Source organism: Camellia sinensis, chromosome 2 (genome assembly GCF_055761805.1).
Source record: "Camellia sinensis isolate YWXY chromosome 2, ASM5576180v1, whole genome shotgun sequence".
NCBI lineage: Eukaryota > Viridiplantae > Streptophyta > Magnoliopsida > Ericales > Theaceae > Camellia > Camellia sinensis.
The window spans coordinates 97577873-97599776 of NC_138962.1; the positions used below are offsets into that span (position 1 = coordinate 97577873).

Here is a 21904-nt window from a genome sequence, read left to right on the forward strand (position 1 = left end):
AAAGATTTACTACAAGAATTACATGCCCATATAGATCACTACAAGAGTTTATTTGGGGGCTAAGAAAGAGTTGATGAGTTAACTACTACTTTAGCGTATTTTGAATCAAATGCTGCATATAGTCATTGGATGACAATGCCTGACATGGGTCATCTGATATCATCTTTTTACAATGTTGTGTTATTTCACTTATCTTCTCAACAATGCCTTACTTTTCTCCCTCTTAGAACGATCCCAATGCCGATTGCATCTCGCAAGGAGATATGTATCGGGTTCGTCAACAACAACCATTTCGTTCAGGTACTCATTATGAGGCCCATTATTGAAAAAAATTTATTTTCGTTATTAGCAATACAATAGTAAATTGTAATTTACCATTATTTCATATTTGTAGGTCTTCTTGGTGCATAGTCACCCGGTGCCACCTATAGCAACGAATTGGCGACATTACCATTTACCTGCTGCTGCAGGATGGGAGACAGCTTACAATGCCCAAGTGCAGCATTTCACTTCACTCGTTGGATCGAGTGTAGCGACAACTGAGACAATAGAGTTAGATGTAGACATATGAAGTTCTAGTGAAATAGATGTGCATGTTTATAACATGGTTTTTATTATCTGAAGAATTCCAATTTTATTTATTTATGAAACTGGTTGGTAACGCGAAGTCCAATTTTATTATCTGAAGAATTCCAATCTTAATCAAAAATATTAAACTTTCACCAAATGGAAATTTGTATACACTTTCAACGGTTAAAATTCTTAAGGCTTGCAGAACGTTTCATTATGCAAGTTTGGGAATACAGGCCCGAACATTAGATCTCCCGGTGACGTGCATTGTAGATCTCCTAGCCTTCTAATGTTCGGGCCTGTATTCAGATGTCCGGGCTTGTATTCCTGAACTTGCATAATGAAAAGTTCTGCAAGCCTTAAGAATTTTAACCGTTGAAAGTGTTAACAAATTTCCATTTGGTCAAAGTTTAATATTTTTGATTAAGATTGGAATTCTTTAGATAATAAAATTGGACTTTGCGTTACCAACCGGTTTCATAAATAAATAAAATTGGAATTCTTCAGATAATAAAAAACATGTTATAAACATGTACATCTACTTCGTTAGAACTTCATATGTCTACATCTAACTCTATTATCTCAGTTGTCACTACACTCAATCCTACGAGTGAAGTGAAATGCTGCACTCAGGCATTGTAAGCTGTCACCCATCTTGTAGCAGCAGGTAAATGGTAACGTTGCCAATTCGTTGCTATAGATGGCACCAGGTGACCACGCACCAAGAAGACCTATAAATATGAAATAATGGTAAATTACAATTTACTATTGTAACGCCCTCAAAACAATAACATTAAACCCATCAACAGAAACATGCATTGGTATATAAAAGCTCCACTTTCTTCTATTCATCAGAGTTTCACTACCAAAAGTATTACATGTTAACAACAAAAGGAAATGCCCTATAGGCTTACAGCTTTCCAAGTTAACACTTGGTTACAACAAAAGAGTACTAACTCATTTACACATTAAGCCCTTGGCTTGAATATACATGTAATACATCAAAGAAAATGAAACAACAAAAGTCCGCCTGCCTCTAGCCTCCCATGCTACGTCCTTGGAGGTGGCATGCTACCTGTACCTGAAAATGATATTCCCATATAGGGTGAGCCACAGCCCAGTAGAAATATACTAAACCAAATATGAACAATGACTAAAAGATTAGCAGTTGATAGATGGCCAACACTGATACTTTCCCTGATCACACTTTACAGTTTCATGACATATAAGTCCATATTACAATTCATTTTCCAATTCCTTTCAAATTCTCAATTTATAACCATGGCTCAGAACCTGGCCAAACAATTCATATGAGACAGTAACTCATATTAAGCACTTTCCCATTTCATAATAGATAAGCATACTAGCTATATCACACACCAACAGATAAGCATACAAGCTATATCATCACTTCCACAGATATGCATATGAGCACTATCACACTTCCAATGACAAGCATATGAGCTCTGTCAACACATTACTAGATAAGCATATGAGCTCTATCTATGGAGTCCATCCCCTATCTCCTCCCAACATATCCGGTTTAGAGGTCCATCCCCTATCTTCCCCTAAACCGTGGAGTACATCCCCTATCTCCTCCAACACAACACAATGCATATAAACAATAATTATACACATCATCACACAACACATAAATTTAATGTATTCTTTCAACCGTCATACTCAATGACACATTCCAGTGATTAGTTTCAGTTTGCCTAATCATCATGCATTATCTACAACAATCAAGACTATCCTCCACCGATAGCCCAAAACAGTTATTTCTATACAGAAAATAAATGCAACAATGGATATATAATCAACATTTCCACTAGGTGAGCGATAAGTAATCCAACTACACCCTTTAATCCCATACCTTTCCGAATCAATTCCTCATTTCTCATAATTAATTATGCAAATTAATTAACCAATGTAATTAGGGCATTTTCCATAATTAACATTTCAACCCTTAGGTTCCACTTTCATTAATGTTTCAACATTAATTTCACTTTTCCATGCCGAACATGCATTTTGGTTTTATATAATTAAAGCCCCCAACTTTTGTAAAATTACACAAAGGCCCCAAACTTTTCACAAAACTACCAAACCAACCCCAACATCTCAAAATACTAAAATTTAAAGACAAAGCCCATAGTGAGGAGTAGGTTATCCCTACCTTGAAGTTAGAGCTCGGATGGAGAAGAAGCCAAAACCAAAGTGCTCCAAAGACCAAGATTCACGGATCAAAACGACGCCCTCGACGATCCACACAACTTTTACAAAGGTCGAAGAGAAATAGGACACTCTAACTAGATCAAACCCTAGAGAGAAGGGAGTTTCTAGAGAGAGAGTCTCTCAAAAATGGTTTTTAGAAAAAGTAGGAGAGAGAAAGAAAAGCAAAAAGTGATTTAAAATCACCCAGCGGATAACTCATATACGTATGACCCGCTCGAGCGGAGAACACAACGCTCGAGCGCCAAGGACAAAAATCTGGACACGCTCGAGCGCAATAAGGCCCGCTCGAGTGCCAAGACACAAGAATAAAGCACTTCTGCTCGAGCGCGAAAACCAGTCCGCTCGAGCGTAGATTTCCATCTCCCAGAACTTATACCCAGAAAGTACTACCCGCTCGAGCGCCACCAGACCCGCTCGAGCGCCACCGCTCGAGCGTAAACAAACCCGCTCGAGCGTAAAAATCACATCTGCAGAAGATTTTGCAGGAACACGAAATACTGGTTTTGTGCAATCCCCGCTCGAGCGCAAGAAGACCCGCTCGAGAGGAACGCCTAAAAACTGGGCAACAAGGAATTGAAACGAAGGCCTAACCAACCTGTAACAACCCTGCCCAAAACATCCTAAAACTCAATCAAGTGGAATTAAAGGACGACAACAAGATAGATACCACTACCAACTTCATGGAACCGAGTCCGGAATACAACAGAACTGTAAAGGGAAAACCGGGATCGCTATAACTATTATATTGCTAATAACGAAAATAAATTTGTTTCAATAATAGGCCTCATAATGAGTACCTGAACGAAATGGTTGTTGTTGATGAACCCGATACATATCTCCTTGCGAGATGCAATCGGCATTGGATTCGTTCTAAGAGGGAGAAAAGTAAGGCATTGTTGAGAAGATAAGTGAAATAACACAACATTGTAAAAAGATGATATCAGATGACCCATGTCAGGCATTGTCATCCAATGACTATATGCAGCATTTGATTCAAAATACGCTAAAATAGTAGTTAACTCATCAACTCTTTCTTGGCCCCCAAATAAACTCTTGTAGTGATCTATATGGGCATGTAATTCTTGTAGTAAATCTTTCCTCACTTGCAACCATCCATCTTCCCCAAATCCCATTAATCCAACAATGGTTTGGAATCCACAATTACCATCAGCATCAACATTCTTCACGAGTTGAATATATGGCCTCAAACTTGAAGGAAATTCACCTACAAAAGACAAATTGCTTTTTTTTTTTTTTTTATCGATGTGGATATACCTACATACATACAATCCATTGCCAAAGTTAGTTAATACATGTTGTTGTATAGGTATAAACATAATTAATCAGTTTGCAAACTCACACCTTTAGTCGCTGCATTGATTTTAATTTCTTTGGACACGTATTTTTCTTCAAACCTACACTTGGTGAATAGCTGTCTTGTGCAGATGAAACAAACTCAACGGCAGAGGGCTCACGGCGAGTAGAAGTATCAATCTTCAAGGATGGTCGACCCCGTGGGTTAAGCTTCACTTCAGGTTCAATCAAGAATGTACTCTCAGGTGTATGTATCTCCCTCAACTTCTTTAACATTTGAACCTGCATAGTTTGATCTACCTCTTCGTAACGTCGAGCAAACATATCCAACTCTGATTTGTAATCCAAACATATCTTTACAGTTCCTATGCCATTCTATGTATTTGTTCATCGCTAACTGACCCAATAGTAGCTGCATTTCAGATCTCCCAGCCTTCTCAAAAACGTTATGCCATTGATGTGCATTGTAGATTGTTTTCATTGTGGAAACATTTTCACTATTGCTTTGTTTAAGTGTGACTAATATCTCACTTGGTCGTACCATACTCTTCGACATATCAACCAACAAAGAAGATTCCTCATGTGATAATCTCCCAGCATAAGAATGACCTTCAAGACAAACCGCAGCAGGATGATTATGCACACCACATATCACGATCAATGTCCAATCATCGTTTGTATCTAATTTTTTAGCTTTTAACAGAAAAGGACAGTCACATTTTTTAGTATCGGTAAGCTTCAATTTCTTTTCCTTAGGTCTAGTGTTTTTCCTAGTGTCACTATAACATCCACTCCTCTCACAAGCAAGAGTTAGTCTTGGTTTTTTACGATGAGTACCACTCGCATCTGATTTCTTCACAACAATAACCAAACCATTTCTCCTCCCAACATCACATGCCCACCGTATTAATTCATCTCGAGACTTGAATATCTAAAATTGAAAAAATAAAGTAATGATTTTGTTACCAATATACACATAAAGAAATAAATTAATGCACATTAACAATATATATTTGAAAAATATTCATATATAATTTTCAATACGTTCGTATATTACCTCGTGAGTCATAAATTCATTACTATAATCTATTATGAATTCTGAGCCAACTTTGTTGCTTCTATTTGACTCACCATCATCCTAAAAAAATAACAACACAAATTAAATTTCAAAATTTGATCGGTAAAACAGGTCCGAACCTATGAATAACGTTTGGTTACATGATTCCGAACAAATAATAAATGTTCGGTTACCGGTTCCCGAACAATTAAACAATGTTCGAGCCTGTGTTCCTGAATTTCGGTCAAATGTTCGGGAGTTCAGTCCCAAAAAAATGACAAACATATTTTATAATTTTTGTCATTTTTTTCAAGAAACTTACCCTCAAAAGCCCAATCTCCTCTGAGCTAAGAACAACATCAAGGCTATGAATCTCCTCTGTGCTTTTATTGTCGTACTCCTCTCGTTTTATAGAGTTGTAGTTGCCTGAAAAACTTCCACTCATTGTTATTGCCGGAGGAGTGTAGGTAATCAAATGGTTGCCAAAGGGTTTTCAGGGTTTTCAGAGTAGGTAAGTTTTGAAGGTGGGATTTGGGGAAGATGAATGAGTGGTGATGGAGGTGGGTATTCACATAAACCCTAATTCATGATATAGTGGGTGTGTAGGTTTAATTGTAAAATGGAGTGTCCTAACATTAATGATGCCTTTTTTAGTAATTCCATTTAAGGTTGTTATTGTAATAAATAAATAAAAAAAACTAAAAATTGGGGGGTCCAACATAATTCTTGGGGTGCTAATAGCAGCACTCTAAAAAAAATTATGTAGTGATAATTAAACAAGAAAATAAACTCGCATATGACACTTTCAAGTGTGAAAGGGTTGCACAAAGGCAATATAATCAATTTAGACTTTATATTGAAATGAAATTCTTACATGATCCATTGTGAGAGAGAGAGAGAGAGAAATGAAAAAGAAAAAACAAAAGAGTAAATTGGTTACTAACTCTAAAAATAATACATAAATCCTAAAGAATGGCTTTTCACATTTCCTTAAGCTTACGTATAATATAATACTTAATTTGTTTCCCAAATGTAACCTAGTCAGATGCACGAACACGGACATGTGACACGACACGAACACGTCGAAACGACAATTTTCCAAAAATGCAAAACACGACACGTGGGAGACATGCACAGAATATATAATTTTATATATTTATTACATGTCATATATATGAATTTATTATTCCAAGACAATAAATAAATATAATATAACACTAATTTCTATAAATTGACAATGTTTTTATTTTATCATCGTATTCTAAGTTATTTTGTTCAAACTTATAATTAGTTTTGTGTGTCTAATCAACAGACATGTGTGTCCTCCCAAGTGTCCAAGTCTAAATTTTTTATACATAAAAAATAAAAATAAAAAACAAAAGATACATTTGGATGAGTATCGGACATGTGTCCAGAAGTGTCCGACACGGACACACCCCTTTTTAGAAGTGTTTGTGCTTCTTAGAACCAGGTTGTACCCGTATCCTATTATTTTCGATTTTTTTTTATATTGCCATATTTGTATCGTATCATTTCCATATTCATGCTTCTGAGGTCCATACTAGATTTGGCAATCCCTTATACAAAATATATTTGAATTGGAATAGCAAATTTGATTTGTAATTATTTTTAGAAGTACCAACTGATTCTAGTTAGGAAGTTGAGTCTAGGTACAAATAGACAAATCAGAGTTACAAAGTGGTGGTGAAGCAGCAAAATAAATTGGTTCTAGGTCATGAGGCCCACAAGCTAAAAAGCCTGAACACTTCACATGTCGTGTTGGACACCCGTATTGGACACAACACTTTGCCAACACTCTAAAAAGCGTCTTGACACTTCTTCAACGTGTCTTAATTAAAAAATTAAATTCATGATATTAGACACTTTACAGACATTTTTGGACACTTTGGTGACACTTCTTCAACTCTCCAAACACTATCTATGTTTTTAGTATCAATATTCTACAGTTATCAAAATGCAATTTGTGCACCCTAACTTTATTTTGAAACATTTATCAAATGAATACAGCATGTGTATTTCGATGTTCTACAATTATTTTGCATTCCTTAGAATGCAATTGTTATGTAAATGATATATTAATGCTTAAATTATGAAATAGAAGCCACTAATGCCATGAAAGGCTTTGATGCTTCAACCATTCCCTATGTACGACGGCTTTCCTCTCTTAATGCTCAAATTATGAAATGGAAGCCACTAATGCTATGAAAGGCTTTGATGCTTCAACCACTCTTCCCTCTTTAATACCCCCTCCCTCCTCTCTACGAAACACGGCTCATCATACTTCATCTTACATCAATCAGTTTCAATGGAGAAGATCATGTAGGCCTTGATGCATCTGCCCAGGCTATCATCCACAAAACCTCCATTGCAGCCAAGAGTGCCACTTAGCCCAAAAGCAAGTTCTTGATTTCTCAAGATTTGCCTCAAAGATATGCATGGATGATTTTGTGCTACATTACATGACAAATTTGGAACACGTGACAGCTAGCTTGGCATGGGGTCACGTGTAAAACAAAGTGAGGAAGAATTAACATATATCTTTCACTGTAAAAAGAATCGAACATATTGGAATTTGAGAAGTGAACTTAGGTGTGGTTACTCCAAAATGCACAATTTTTTTGGGAGCTTGAGAGGGTTATGCGGGCTCAAGCGCAAGGTGTCTATTTTACAAGATTTAAGTTAGTTTAACACATGGGGATGAGCTAAAGAAGTCTTTAAGTCATTCTAGGACACCTCAACTATAAATACAGGCCTTGGGTGAAGACCAAAACATGCTTGGAATGCATTCGATATTTGAGCTTTTATACATCATTGCTCACACATTGGTGATTGCCTTAGTGAATTCCAAAGGTTGTTTGGTGGATCGTGTTCAATTCGTGGTGGATTCTTGAAGTATCATAGATTCAACACTCAACCATCAATTGAAGACGAAGATCATGGATTCAATCGCTACAAGGAGCACACCCAAAATTTCATGGACTTGACATTGTGGATTTGGTTTGGTTTGGGTTGGGTTGTAAGTGGCAACTTGTGTTTATTCTTTATACTAAATTGGTTGGTTGGATTAGGTCCTCTGATTTTTCCCAGTAGTGCTTTCCATGTTAATCACAAGCCTTTTTTGTGTGTGTGTGTGTGTGTGTGTGTGAGACAGAGAGACAGAGAGAGATTGATTTACTTTATTGCTTGCGATTGTATTTAGCTAATTAATCTAATTGGCAATAACTCTGAAGTCAAAGTAATTAAGTTTCCTTTTTTGGTTCTTGTTGGTTTAAGAAGACTCCTAGTTCTATATAAAACCATGCTTATATTTTAATAAAGTATATATTTTATAGAATTTTCAAAGCTTTGAAACCTCTTTGGGTTTGTGTGATGCAACCCTAACCCTAAGTGTCATGCCTAAGGGATTTTAGGAATGGTTCATACAACTATTTTCTTCTTTCTTTTTCTTTTCTGTTTCAGTTTACTGTTCACGAGCTACTGTTCACAGCTCCTAAACAGCCCCTCTCCTGATCTCTCTCACCCTGTTTATCAATCCTAAACCTAGTTCATTCCATTCATTAATTGAAATCCTAAAATTCTTATTAATTTTCAGCTTTAAGCCACCATAAAAACCCACAAAAATTCAGCTTTAAAGTCCCTACAGCACTTTCCCTAATCGTCCTGCATCCGGGAGAGTACTAGTGACTGTATTTATATCTTAATAAACAATGCTCTCTCCCTCTGCAAGAATAGTTTGCCTCTATAAGTGTAAGGCTTGAAGGACCTAAATGATGTACAAAATATAAGGATAGATAAGGTTAAACAATAAACGTAAGGCAGAAGACAGAACCCAAAGGCATTTTTAGACGAGCATAATATCATTTACATGTCAAGGAAAGAATGAATTTAAGTTTAACAAGGTAAGACTCAACTGACAAGATCACAAAAAGTGTAGGTCACATCTCATTCAAAGTTGCAACAACCAACCTTCCAACTTTGTTAAAGACTTAATAGAGAGTACTTGCAGCAGCTCCTCAATAGCCTCATCTGACAACTCAGCAGACCTCAACTCTTTCTTGATCTCATCAATTGGAATCTTTTCCATCTATTTCCGATAGAAAATAGTAAATAAATTTAGGAGGAACAAGGATTCAAAACACAGAATAATCTAGAAGAAAAAAAAAATTCAAGCAACAAATGGAAAAAGAACTGGATGTCATAATCTGTCTGCATCGAGGCACAGCAAAGAATGACTTCCAGAATGTCAACACCCAACTTAACATTGGAGTAACACACAACTCAATACACTTTTGAACCTTCTATTTGACATATACATTCTAAACTCTAGAGCTTGTTTCTATTTTTACTCTTGGCAGACTTGTCATTCATGGAAGGAAGTTTAGGTTGGTATTGCTCTTAATAGCAAAATGATGAATTTGGAGTATCATCCTCCTAATTTCTCAGAGTATAAAGTCATGGTTACTTTGCCTATGGAGATTGAACAATCTGGTATTCATGAGTACAGAAATTGTTTAGTTGGTTATTTCCTAGATGCAAGGTTTCCCCTCCCTGCTGTTAAAAATATTGCTCAGCGACAATAAATTTAAAAAAAATCCTCTCCATGGTCGACTAGGATAGTTCTTTCACCCTATATATATTGTTTGTTTTTCCATTGAAGAGGCCTTGCTAGGATTTTCCATTTTTTTCGTATTTCTTGGAAAATAAGGGCTATTTTCCAGTTTCAGCTACCAAAGGTATTTTAGTGCATCAGTCTTTTTCTCTCAATCACTAGGGGGCCGACTAACACTATAGACTCTGTATCCATGGGTCTTGAGCAGTGGTGAATTCTTTTTTGGTGGTTTGAGGGTGTTTTGTGCTTTCTAGTGGCCTGTTTTGTTGTCTCCTAGTATTCACAGAGCACTGTTTTGGTTTTTTTTCTGGCTGTTTTTTGTCTCTACAACCTTCTTGTTAGGTGATATTTGTCAAACTACTACCTAATCATGTCAAAAGGAAGTGTGATGTCTCAACCACCAGTCACTGTTGCTCGCCAAACTGTCCCAAATAATCCCACCTTACAGATTACCACTTTGAGGCTTAATGGCTGTAACTATTTGTCTTGGTCTCAATCAGCCAAGTTATTTATCAAAAGTAGGGGGAAAATAGGGTATGTGACTGGCAAAGTTGTACAACCAAACACTAATGATCCCCTTTAAGATCAATGGGATGCTAAGAATTCCACGGTTATATCTTGGCTTCTCAACTCTACGGAGCCTGAAATCAGTTGCGATCTGTTTGTTCATGGACACGGCAAAGGAGATTTGGGATGCGGCTGCACAAACTTACACCAATTAGGGAAATTTGGCACAAGTATATGAGTTGAAGTGTTGAATTCACAATACCAAGCGGTGGGATTCTACTGTTGTCACTTTTTTCCACACCCTTCATGCTTTCTGGAAGGAGTTAGATCATTATTAGACTCTTGAGATGGATAGTATAGCAGATACTTTGAAATTGCAAAAATTGATTGAACAAGATCGGATCATTAAATTTCTTAAAGGGTTAAATCCTTAGTATGATATTCACCTAAAAAAATAAAAAATCAAAAAAAAAATCAAAAATCAAAATTAAAATCAAAATCCTTAGTATGATCAAATCTGGATCCAAATCTTAGGTAGAGAGCTGATTCCATCTGTTTAGGAGGTTTTCTCTTATGTTCAACGTAAGGAGAGCAGACATGAGGTCATGCTACACCCACAGCCCCAGGAGAGTTCAGCTCGTTTTTCTACTATTCAGCAAGACTCCTGGCTGGGTGGTAAGAAACCTAAAAGAGTCGATATGGTGATTCTTTCAAGGACAAGGATAAGCTTTATTGTGATCTTTGAAACCGCCCACAGCATGATAAGGAGCATTGTTGGAAACTTCAAGGTTGTCCTCCTTTAGGGGGTAGAGGTCGTCACGCTAGCGGTAGAGGTAGTTCTCATGCACACCATACTACTGCTCATCCGTCTACAACTACTAAGTCAGTCCCAATAGTCCCTACTGCTAATGAGTCCTCCTCTGAGTTTGTAGTTCTAACCAAGGTGGAAGTGGAGACCTTCCGCCGTCTTATGTCAAAAATGGGTACCTCTTCTATATCTTTTGCTTTTGCCTAGTCAGGTAATACTTCTATGGCCATAAGTGCTTCTTGTCAATCATCATCTTTCCCATGGATTATTGATTCTGGGACTTCTAATCATATGACTAGTTTGTCCAATTTGTTCTACTCATATATTCTTTGTTCAGAACAATAAGTTAACATAGCTAATTGTTCTCATTCCTCAGTGTCTAACGAAGGTTCCATCCATGTTACTCCATTTATGCCTCAGTTTTTTGTGTTGCATGTTCCTAATTTGTCTACTAGTCTTCATTTAGTTAGTAGTCTTAAGGTTGTTTTGAAAATTGGCCTTTTTAGTAGCTTTTTAACTTTTTACCAAAAGATGTGCAAAAATGTAGAGAGAAGAGTTGACTTTTTTGTAGTGGCTTTTTGGCTTTTCAGCTAAAAAGCTAGCTTCCCGAAATAGGCCTTACTAAGAAAAATTGTTGTGTGACCTTGTTTCCCACTCATTGTGTTTTTCAAGATTCGAATAGTGGTAAGAAGAGGGGAGTGTTTACTTTCTAGACTCTCAAGGGACTATTGACGGTCAAGTTCGGCAGGATCATCAATCTGTCACTTGTGCTTCTTCGGAGGAACAGTTGTGGCTTATACACCTTAGATTAGGAGATCATTCTTTTAATTTGTTGAAGAAACTTTTTCCAACTTTGTTTTCTCTGTTGGATAGTTCTAAATTTTATTGTGAATGTGAACTTGCTCAAAATCATTGCGTGTCTTTTCCTATCAGTAACAATAGAAGCAGTTGCCCTTTTACTAATATTCATAATGATGTTTGGGGTCCAAGTCGAGTTGTTAATGTCTGGTTTTAAATGGTTTGTCACTTTCATTGATGACTTTTCTGGTGCTACCTAGGTCTATTCGATGAAGAATAAGAGTGATGTGCTTTCATGTTTTCAACTATTTCACAAAATGATACTAACCCAATTTAATATCCCAGTTAGAATTTGTTCTATCTAATAATAAGGGTGAGTACTTTAATGGGGGCCTTTGTTCATACTTTTGAGACCATGGTATTATACATCAAGCCACTTGCAGTGACACCCCCCAACAAAATGGTCTTGCTAAACAAAAGAACCGTCACGTCCTTGATGTTGCTCGGGCTTTGTGTTTTTCCATGAGTGTTCTAATGTCTATTATGTTGTCCTCTCTGTTGCTTATTTTATTAACAGGATCCCTTCTCTCATCCTAGGTTTCCAATCACCCATCGAGCTTTCGTCCTCCTCATTTGCCTCGTCTTTCTCCGATCAGTTTGTAGTTACTCCTCGTGTCTTTGGTTATGCGTTCTATGTCCATGTTCTGTTGCGTCTTCGGGATAAACTTGATCCTCAAACTACAAAATGCATTACCACTCAAAAAGTTTACAAGTGTTATCATCCTCCTTCCTTCAGGTAGACAGTTTGTCTACATGGATGTGACCTTTTTTTAGACTCAGTCATATTACCCACTTGAGACTTAGCTTCAAGGGAAGCAGTTGAGTGAAGCTCCATCCCCACCTAGGCTCCCTGTTGTGTCATTGAGTCCATCATTGGATCCAAGTTTTAAGAAGCCTGAGCAAGAGGTTTCAATGGAGAAGGAACCTGTGCATGAACATGATATGCCTTCTAGAGAGTCAAAAGTATATTTCAGACAACAGAAGGATAAGACTATCCCTCTTCCTCTGCCTTGCCAATCTGAATCCTATGACTTAGGTAATCGTTTATTGTACCTAATTTTGAATCCTCTAATCATGCACTTATTCCTCGTGTTGAATATGATCTTCATGTTCCTATTGCTCTCCATAAGGGTGCGAGGTCATGTACTCAATATTCTATCTCTAATTTTGTTTCCTTACATCAATTTCACCATCTTATTGTGCTTTTGCATCCCAGCTGTCTTCTATGGCCCTGTTTGGTAAAACTGTAGAAAAGTGATTATAGATTATAGCTTATAACTGTGAACATAAGTTGTTGACCTGTTTGGTGCAGCTGTGAGATTATGGATTTAAATAGCAAAATAGTGTTTGGTTGATAAGCTGTAAAATAGTTTTTTTTTTTGTATAATTGACCTTTTTGCCCTTATATGATATAAAAATGATAATTTTGTCATTTTTTTCAGTTTTGATTTTAAAAAATTATTTCATTAATAAAAGTTAATATAATTAGTATTAAATAGTACCAACTAATATAAAAATTGATACATTTGATAAAAATGTAATGGAAGTATTATTGTAACAATTTTTTTTTTCCATTATAAATTAATTAATATCAATTAATACTAAAATTATTAATTAGTATCAATTAATGGCTTAATTAGTCTGAATTAATAGTAAAATTATTAATTAGTATCAATTAATATTAATAATTAATTTTTATTAGTATCAAATAATATTAATAATCAACAATTGTTATTAATTCGTATCAATTAATAATTAATTCATTACAAAAATATACAATATTAATATATTAATAATTAATACCAATTAATATTGATTTTTTTCTTTTTCTTCAAAAATATACAATTTTTTATTTTGTAATTAATATTAATATTAATATTAATTAATACTAGGGTTTCAACGCCGCTGGCGAACAACCACCGGTGGCTAGGGTTTCAACGCAAATCGCGATCGCGACGGCGACGGCGACAAACAACGCAGATCAAGAGAGAGAGAGAGAGAGAGAGAGAGAGAGAGAGAGCACGGGTCGATCGCGATGGCAGTGGTTAGGTTTCAGATCGCGATCGCGATGGCGATGGTGACCGGAGGTGACGACGAAGCAGATCGTGAGAAAGAGAACGAGCGGGAGAGAGAAAAGAGAGATCGTGAAGAGAGAGAGAGAGAGCTCTGGTTTGTTGATGCGATGGCGGTGGTTCTCCGATCGCGACATTAGGGTTTCAGACCACGACGTTATGGTTTCAGACCGCACGAACCAAAGAGAGAGAGAGAGAGAGAGATCGCAAAGAAAGAGAGAAGAGATAACGAAAAGAGAGAGAGAGAGAGAGAGACAGGAACCAGAAATCCTCGCCGTTGCCGAAAATCACCTCTTTGGTTCTTGAGAGAGAGAAAAATGAGTGTATTTTGGTTTATATACATGGCACACTTGTAATTACTTGAAATTGTGAGGGGCATTTAAGTCATTTTGCCCCTCAAATGGGAGCTTCCCGCTTAAGCTGTTTCAAGAAGCACCTCCTCCCCCACTCAAGCAAAAAGCTCATTTTTCACTTATAAAAAGCTATAATCTACCCCTATAAGCTACACCAAACACTCCAAAATCACTTATTTTAAGCTATAAGTGGATTTAAGTTGAAAAAAAACTGTGCCAAACAGGCACTATGTCTATTTCATAGAATGCCTAGGAAACATTCATTGATCCCAAATGGAAAAATGTGATGTGTAAAGAAACGAATGCTCTAAGGAAAAATAATACTTGGGAGTTGGTTGAATTACCTGATGAGAAGAAGCCAGTTAGATGTAAGTGGGTGTTCACTGTGAATACTCAAACCTATAGATTTGATTAACAAGAGACCTTTGTATGGTTTGAAACAATCACTGAGAGCCTGGTTTGAGAGATTTACCAAAGATGTGTTTAGGTTTGGGTATTGTCAATGTCAAGTTGATCGTACCTAGTTTGACAAACATTCATCACATGAGAGCTATGAAGCATGGACATAGACATGGACACGGACACGGACACGGACACGAGACACGTGACACGACATGGATATGACACGGACACACCAACATGCCAATTTTTAAAAAAATGCAGGACAACGTGCACATGAAATTTATAATTTTATGTCATTCAAAGATAATAAAAAAGTACAATATGACACTAATTCCTATAAATTTATATGATTTTTGTTTTATTATTGTATCTTAAATTGTTTTATTCAAACTTATAATTAGTTTTACACATGTCTAATTGATAGACACGTGTGTCCTTCAACTGTCCAAAGAGTGTCCGGTCTTTAAAAAAAATTAAACAATTGGACACGCTTCAAAGAGTGTCGGACACGCGTCGAGGGTGTCCGACATGGACAAGACACATATATGTCACATTCTTAGAAGTGTTTGTGCTTCTTAGCATGAGGACAAATGCACTGATAGTGTGTGTGAACGATATTGTACTAGCTAGGGATGACATAGCGAAGATGGAAAATTTGAAGAATTCATTGGCTAAAGAATTTGAAATAAAGGACTTGGGAGAAGTAAAGTACTTCTTGGTATTGAGGTTGCTCGATCTAGCCATGGAATTTTTCTCTCAACATAAATATGTGCTTGATCTTCTTAAGGAGACCAGGATGTTAGAATGTAAACTTGTGGACACTCCCAATGAACAGAATTACAAACTAGGGGATAGTGAAAATGATACTCATATTGATGGGGGTCGTCATCAGAGACTTGTTGGTAGACTTATTTACCTGTCACTCATTCGTCCTAACTTAGCATAAGCAGTTAGTATGGTATGCATTCAACTTGTAAAGTTTATATTGAGGTTGTGTATAGGATTTTGCGGTACTTGAAGTCAACACTTGGTAAAGATATTTTGTTTTCAAAACATGATGATCTACAGATAGAAGCCTATACTAATGCAAATTGGGCAGGAGATCCACTTTAAGGTACTACACTTTTGTAGGTGGTAATCTCATGACATGGCGTAGCAAGAAGCAGTTTGTAGTTGCTAGGTGAAGTCAAGTGCGGAGGTAGAATTTTGATCAATGGCTCGTGGAATAAGCGAATTGTTGTGGCTGAAGTCACTTATGAAAAAGTTAGGTTTTGATCAAAACAGAAGTATGAAACTGTATTGTGACAATAAAGTTGTTAACAATGTCCACAACCTAGTTCAACATGATAGGACAAAACATGTGGAGGTTAATGGACATTTCATCAAACAGAAATTGAATGAGGGGGTAATTTGTACCATGTTTTTCAAGATGGGAGATCAACTTGATATTTTGAAAAGGGAGTGTCTAGTATAGTGTTTCACTCCGTTCTTGACAAGATGGGCATTCGCAATATCTTTGCCCTAATTTGAGGAGTGTTGGTTATTAGTAAGAAGGGTATCATTGTAATATTTTACATAAGAATAAGGGTAATTCTATTTACACACCATAAATTGTATCAGTACACGCCATTAAAACATTAAATTTATATTACAATAATATCATAAAATAAAGTGACTACTAAGGACAATAATGGTGTTTTCTACCAATCCAAAGAATTCATAAATCAAAACACAAAACACTCTTTGCACACCATCATATATAGCATATAAACGGTGTATTTCTTTATCATCATACAACAGTCATCATCTTCTCCATTATAATCTAACACACTACACTCATAATTTCATCCATTATCAATTAGATCATCTCATTCTCTTCTCCATTATACTTTTATTCCCAACTCAAAATATTATCATCTTTGAAAAGACATTAAAATCAATTGGTTTTGAAAATTTGCACACCATGGATGGCACTCAGATTCTTGCTTCAGAACAATGCATCAATGAAAACGGTAGTTTACTACTTACAAAGGCAATTTTGTTTTTTTGTTTTTCTCAGTTGTAAAATTACTAGAAGAATAGTTTTGTTTGTCACACGTTCGGATTAATCAGAGTTGAACATTTACACAATGTTCAAGCATTTACATGCAAACAAAACTATTTTTGTTCAAATTATTAAGGTTGACCAAATATTAAATATTCACATGTAAAAAATTGAACATGATAAGTCCGAATGAGTTGAGTTGTCCAGTATAAAAAGTATGAACTTATTAATTTTATTCAATAGAAATATTTCAAACATTTAATTTGTTCAATTTTATTTTGTTGTACAATAATAATATGTTTAGCCAACCATTGTTGAGCCAAATTCAAAAAAGAAACAGCTATGGAAGGTGAATTGCTAAGCAAATAAAAAGCAGATAGGAAAAAAATAACCTAGGTGAGGTTCAAAGATGAGAATCGTAGATCTTCGGAGGTCAAAATCCAAGATCTTCAATGCTGGCGATCGTTTCGTCGATGTGTCATCGCCACCGATATATAGTTATGGTGAAGGTAATGGTGAACTGTGTACAAAGTGTGATGCGTATGGTGGTGTGTACTGAGATCTTTTCTGTGTCTTAGGATAAAAAAGGAAGATTGTGGTGTGATTTGAGTAAAAAATCAAAGGTGTGAACTAAGTAATGGTAGGTACTAAGACAATTTATGGTGTGTAAATAGAATTTCCCTGAGAATAAATATTAAAAGAACAAGAAGAGAACCCTAGTTCTCATTCTCTCTATTTCATATTGTTGCCTCTCTTCTCGTATCTCTTCTCTCCTTTCATTAATTCTTCATGTGTAAGGGCAGTGGCCCTCTTCTTCTTTTCTCTTATCTCCTCTCTTCTCTTTTCCTACTGTTGGATTTTGTTTGAGCTTTGAACTAGGATAAGGGTTGGTTGGGCTAATTTATAAATTTGGCTTGGATATTTTTAATGGTTTTTAGTGGGCTGATTGTAGTTGATTTGTGTAATTGGTGGTTGGGCTGGACAATGATGGCTCCTAAATTATAGATATGGGTTTAGACAAATACAGTAACGAGGTTGGGTTAATTTTTGGGCTGGAGGCAGGCTGGCTAGAGTCGGATTGGGCTAGGTTGGTTTTGGGTCATGCAACTCTCAGGTTTTAAGAGTTTGGGTGAGATTTATCAAGTCAGGTTAAATGGTTATATCTAACCATTTGCAGAAAATGTCATCTTCCACGATGTGGGGACCATCGAAGCCCTAGGATTCTTCATCGCACACAAAGTAGACAAACTGAGGACCGAAAAGTGACAAAAACTGGACAGACGCTAGCTTACGACATCAAAATGAAACAAGTCGGATAGTTGTAGACGAGGACCATGACTAAGAAATGAAGAGGTTACGATAGAGGTGTGCTCTACCATTACTTCCATCATCATCTTGGTTTAGACTAGTCGGCGTTGAAGGTCACAATGATGAAGGAGGTTTCTTGTTATTGTGGTGCAATAGCAAGGGACGACAAGATCTGAAGTCTCATGATGGACTATAACAAAGCCGAGAGAGACTATAAAGGGGAAAGAGGATTGGCTCAAATACCACTTGGTTGGGACATTCAGGGAGGCCGTGAGGTGCAACTACACCGGTCCAATCCATTGGAGAAAAAGTCCCGAGTCCACATGTGGAACATCAAGGCCCAACATACATTGCTTGGAACTTATGACCATTTAAAAGCTTATGCTTGTAAGTGGAGAGTCCATCCAAATTATATAATGACTCACTCTTTTTACTTTTCATCTGATGTGGGACTCTACCTCCACACATGCTCTAGCAATCTCCTTTCATGTATGAACCAAACATCGGGTCTCGCCTTGCTCTTGCTCCCCCTCAAGTCTGATCTATTATCTGCATGTTCATTATAGATCATACTCACTTCCTTTTAACTCTAATCTATTACTCTCCAACACTATGTCCGACCCAGGCCACCAGCACACACTCCATTATGAGCCACCATACTCTATTAAGAGCTATTACCATGTCGCATACCCATGATGCAGGACGTGCCTGGTTTAAGTTGACATGGAGACTTTACTTATTTTGAAATTTTATGTTATATTTATTTATTCGAGCAAGGTGAGGCCTAATGTTTGGTCCACACATGAAGAGAGAATTGTTGGAGCATGTGTGAAGGTAAAGTCCCACATTGGATAAAGGGTATAAGGAGTGAGTCTTAATATACATTGTATAACTCTACACTTACAGACTTAAGCTTTTAAGTGGGTATGAGTGCCAACCAATATATGTTGGGGAGAAGGCTCCAGCTCTGGAGGGAGAAATTCAGGCCAAACAGAGAATAGCTAGTGAAGAAGAACCGGGTGTCAGTGGTGGCTCCTAATAAGAAATCATCAGCGAAGCTGAGGTATTTCCTTCCAAATTTTGAGGCTGATTTAGTTACTGAAATGCCCCCTAGAGAGAACATTGATAAGTGGGAGGCATGCCTTGTAGGCCATTTCCTAGATAGAACCTAAATTTCAACTATATGAAGACTTAGGCATTCAATCTATGGAGGGGAAAAGGGTTGAGGGAGGTCATCTCTACTAACAATGGCTCATCCTTTTCCTGTTTGACTCTACTTGAATAGTTACAGTATATTAGAGGATGGTTCATGGTTCTTTGGTTAGGATTTTCTGATTCTCAAACAGTGGCATAAAATGATGAAGCTAACCAAGGAACAGTTGAATAAAATTCCAATTTGGATTAAATTGTTTAATATCCCTATGGAATTCTGGGATGAAGAGGAACTGAATAGAATTGCTAGTGTTGTGAGTGAGCCCCTCTACATGGATAAACTAACTGCACAGGGCAATAGAATCTCTTTCGCTAAAATTTGTGTCAAAACTACTGGGGAATCCCCCCTTGCTAATGATTTCCTAATCAAATGTGAGGATGAGATGGTAAAAATTAGAGTGGAGTATCTGTGGACTCCTAGCAAGTGCACTCATTGCAAGGTTTTTGGCATATTGAGTCTAAGAGTGTAGCCAAGCAGGGAGCTGGCTTAAACCAACTTACCAATCAGCAGAATCTGGAAAGGACAAAGATGAGGAGTGGAGACTGAGCATTGCTAGAGGGAAAAAGAAAATGGGAGAGGGAAATCCTATGGCAGCATCTCGAAATAGGAAGGAGGCATCAGCTACCCCTGTAGTGCAAAAAGTAGGTAACTTGCCTGCCATGAGGGGCCCTGAGGTAGCTATCATCTGCAGCTACTAACCAACAAGACAGCAAACAAGGTATCTGGTCTAGAAGATGGGAAGGAGCAACACTCACTATCTATGGAGACTACTCAAACTGGTCAGCCAAATGTTCAAAAAGCTATGACTCCACCTCCTGCTGCTGGGTCTTCTAGCAGCTGCAGGAAGAAGAAGAGGTAAGTTCTTAACTGTGAATCCCCCATTTTTGCGTCATTTTGGTCATAATTATGCCTATTAAAATTTGTTCTTGGAATGTTGGGGTTTTTAATGATCCTCACAAACAAAGAGAACTTGCTAATTTTTTTGCTACTGAGGGTGTCCATGCTGTGGGTCTTTTGGAAACCAAAGTGATGTCAGGTAAGCATGAGTATATTGTGAAAACATATGTCTAAAAATTGGGATAGTATTAATAATTATGCTCATGCCAGTCTTGGTAGAATCTGGGTGTTGGAACCCAACTTTTTGTAATGCAGCTATTGTTGACCAATCTGACCAATATATATTTTGTAAAATCCATGTTTATGATGGGGACATCCAGTTTTTGCTTCTTTCATTTAAGCTAATAATACTTGTGTTCTTAGAAAACCTCTTTTGAATAAACTGGACGACTTGGCCAGCCAGTTTCAGAGTTCCCCTACATTTTTATGGGGGATTTCAATGCTATTAGGTCTCCTTGTGAGAAGTTAGGAGGAGACTTTAAGTGGACTTCTACTAAGGAAGATTTTAATGTGTCAATGATGCAGAGCTGGATGATTTGAACTATAGTGGGTGTCAATTTACTTGCGCTAATAAGCAAAGTGAGGGTAATTATACTACCTCTAAGCTTGATAGAGCCCTGACTAATGAGAAGTGGTTGAGAACCTTTCCTAATTCTCATGCTTTTTTCCACAGTCCTGGCTCTTCTGACCATCCCCCCCCGTGTGGTTAACATTCCTCTTAAACTTGAGAATACTAGGAAGCCTTTTAAGTACTTCAACCAGTGGGCTGATCATGAGGAATTTTTTCCTTTGGATAAGGGTGTTTGGTGTCAATATGTTAGGGGCTCTCCTATGTTTAGGGTGTGTAGGAAGCTGAGATCTTTACAACCAGTCCTTGAACTCCTTAACAGGAAGGAGTTTATTGAGCTCTCTATCAGAGATAGAATACAGGTCATGCTGGACAAGAATCCTCTAGATATCAATCTCCAGAAATTGGAGAGAGAGTGTTGTCATAAGTTTGTGGCCCTTAGCAAGGTTGAGGAGAATGCCTCTCAGAAGTCCAGGATTCAATGGCTAAGTTTGGAGGATAGCAAAACAATAGGTATTTCTTTAGGTCCATCTCTAATAACAGGAATAGTAGGATTAATTGTGTTGTTTTGGAGGATGGTACCCAGGTCACCAAATGTGAGGACATCAAATCCTCTTTTGTCAATGCTTATGAGAACCTGCTAGGCAAGCCTTTTAATGATAACTACGAGGGTCAAATAGAATTCAGGAGTTGATTAGATGGAAGCTTGTGTTGGAATGTGTCCCACATCGCTTGGAGTTGCCCCATCTGTGCTAGTTATAAAGCTCCAATTTCACTCTCCTTAACACCTGGGTTTTAAGAAAAAATGTGGGCTAGGCTTTTCAATTGCTTGATGACTCTGAAATCTCTACTTTAGCTAAGGATTTTACCTAATATAGAGATTGAGACTGTCTTTAAATCTTTGAATAGTAACAAAGCCCCTGGCCCCGATGGTTTCTTTGCTAGTTTCTTTAGGAGTTCTTGGGATGTGGCGGGTAGAGATGTCATAGGTGCCATTAAATCTTTCTTTAGTTCTGGGGAGTTACTTAGGGAGGCGAATAGTACCCTGATTGCTCTTGTGCCTAAAGT

The 21904-nt window shown here is 37.1% G+C and overlaps 1 long non-coding RNA gene across 1 annotated transcript in view; it reads right to left on the reverse strand.

Moving 5' to 3' along the window:
* LOC145820211 (uncharacterized) overlaps window positions 1-21904 on the reverse strand; it is a 31280-nt gene that overhangs the window by 5217 nt on the left and 4159 nt on the right. The window contains exon 2 of the long non-coding RNA XR_014361384.1: window positions 9164-9281. This is a non-coding gene — a long non-coding RNA (uncharacterized LOC145820211). The remainder of the gene's footprint in view (window positions 1-9163; window positions 9282-21904) is intronic.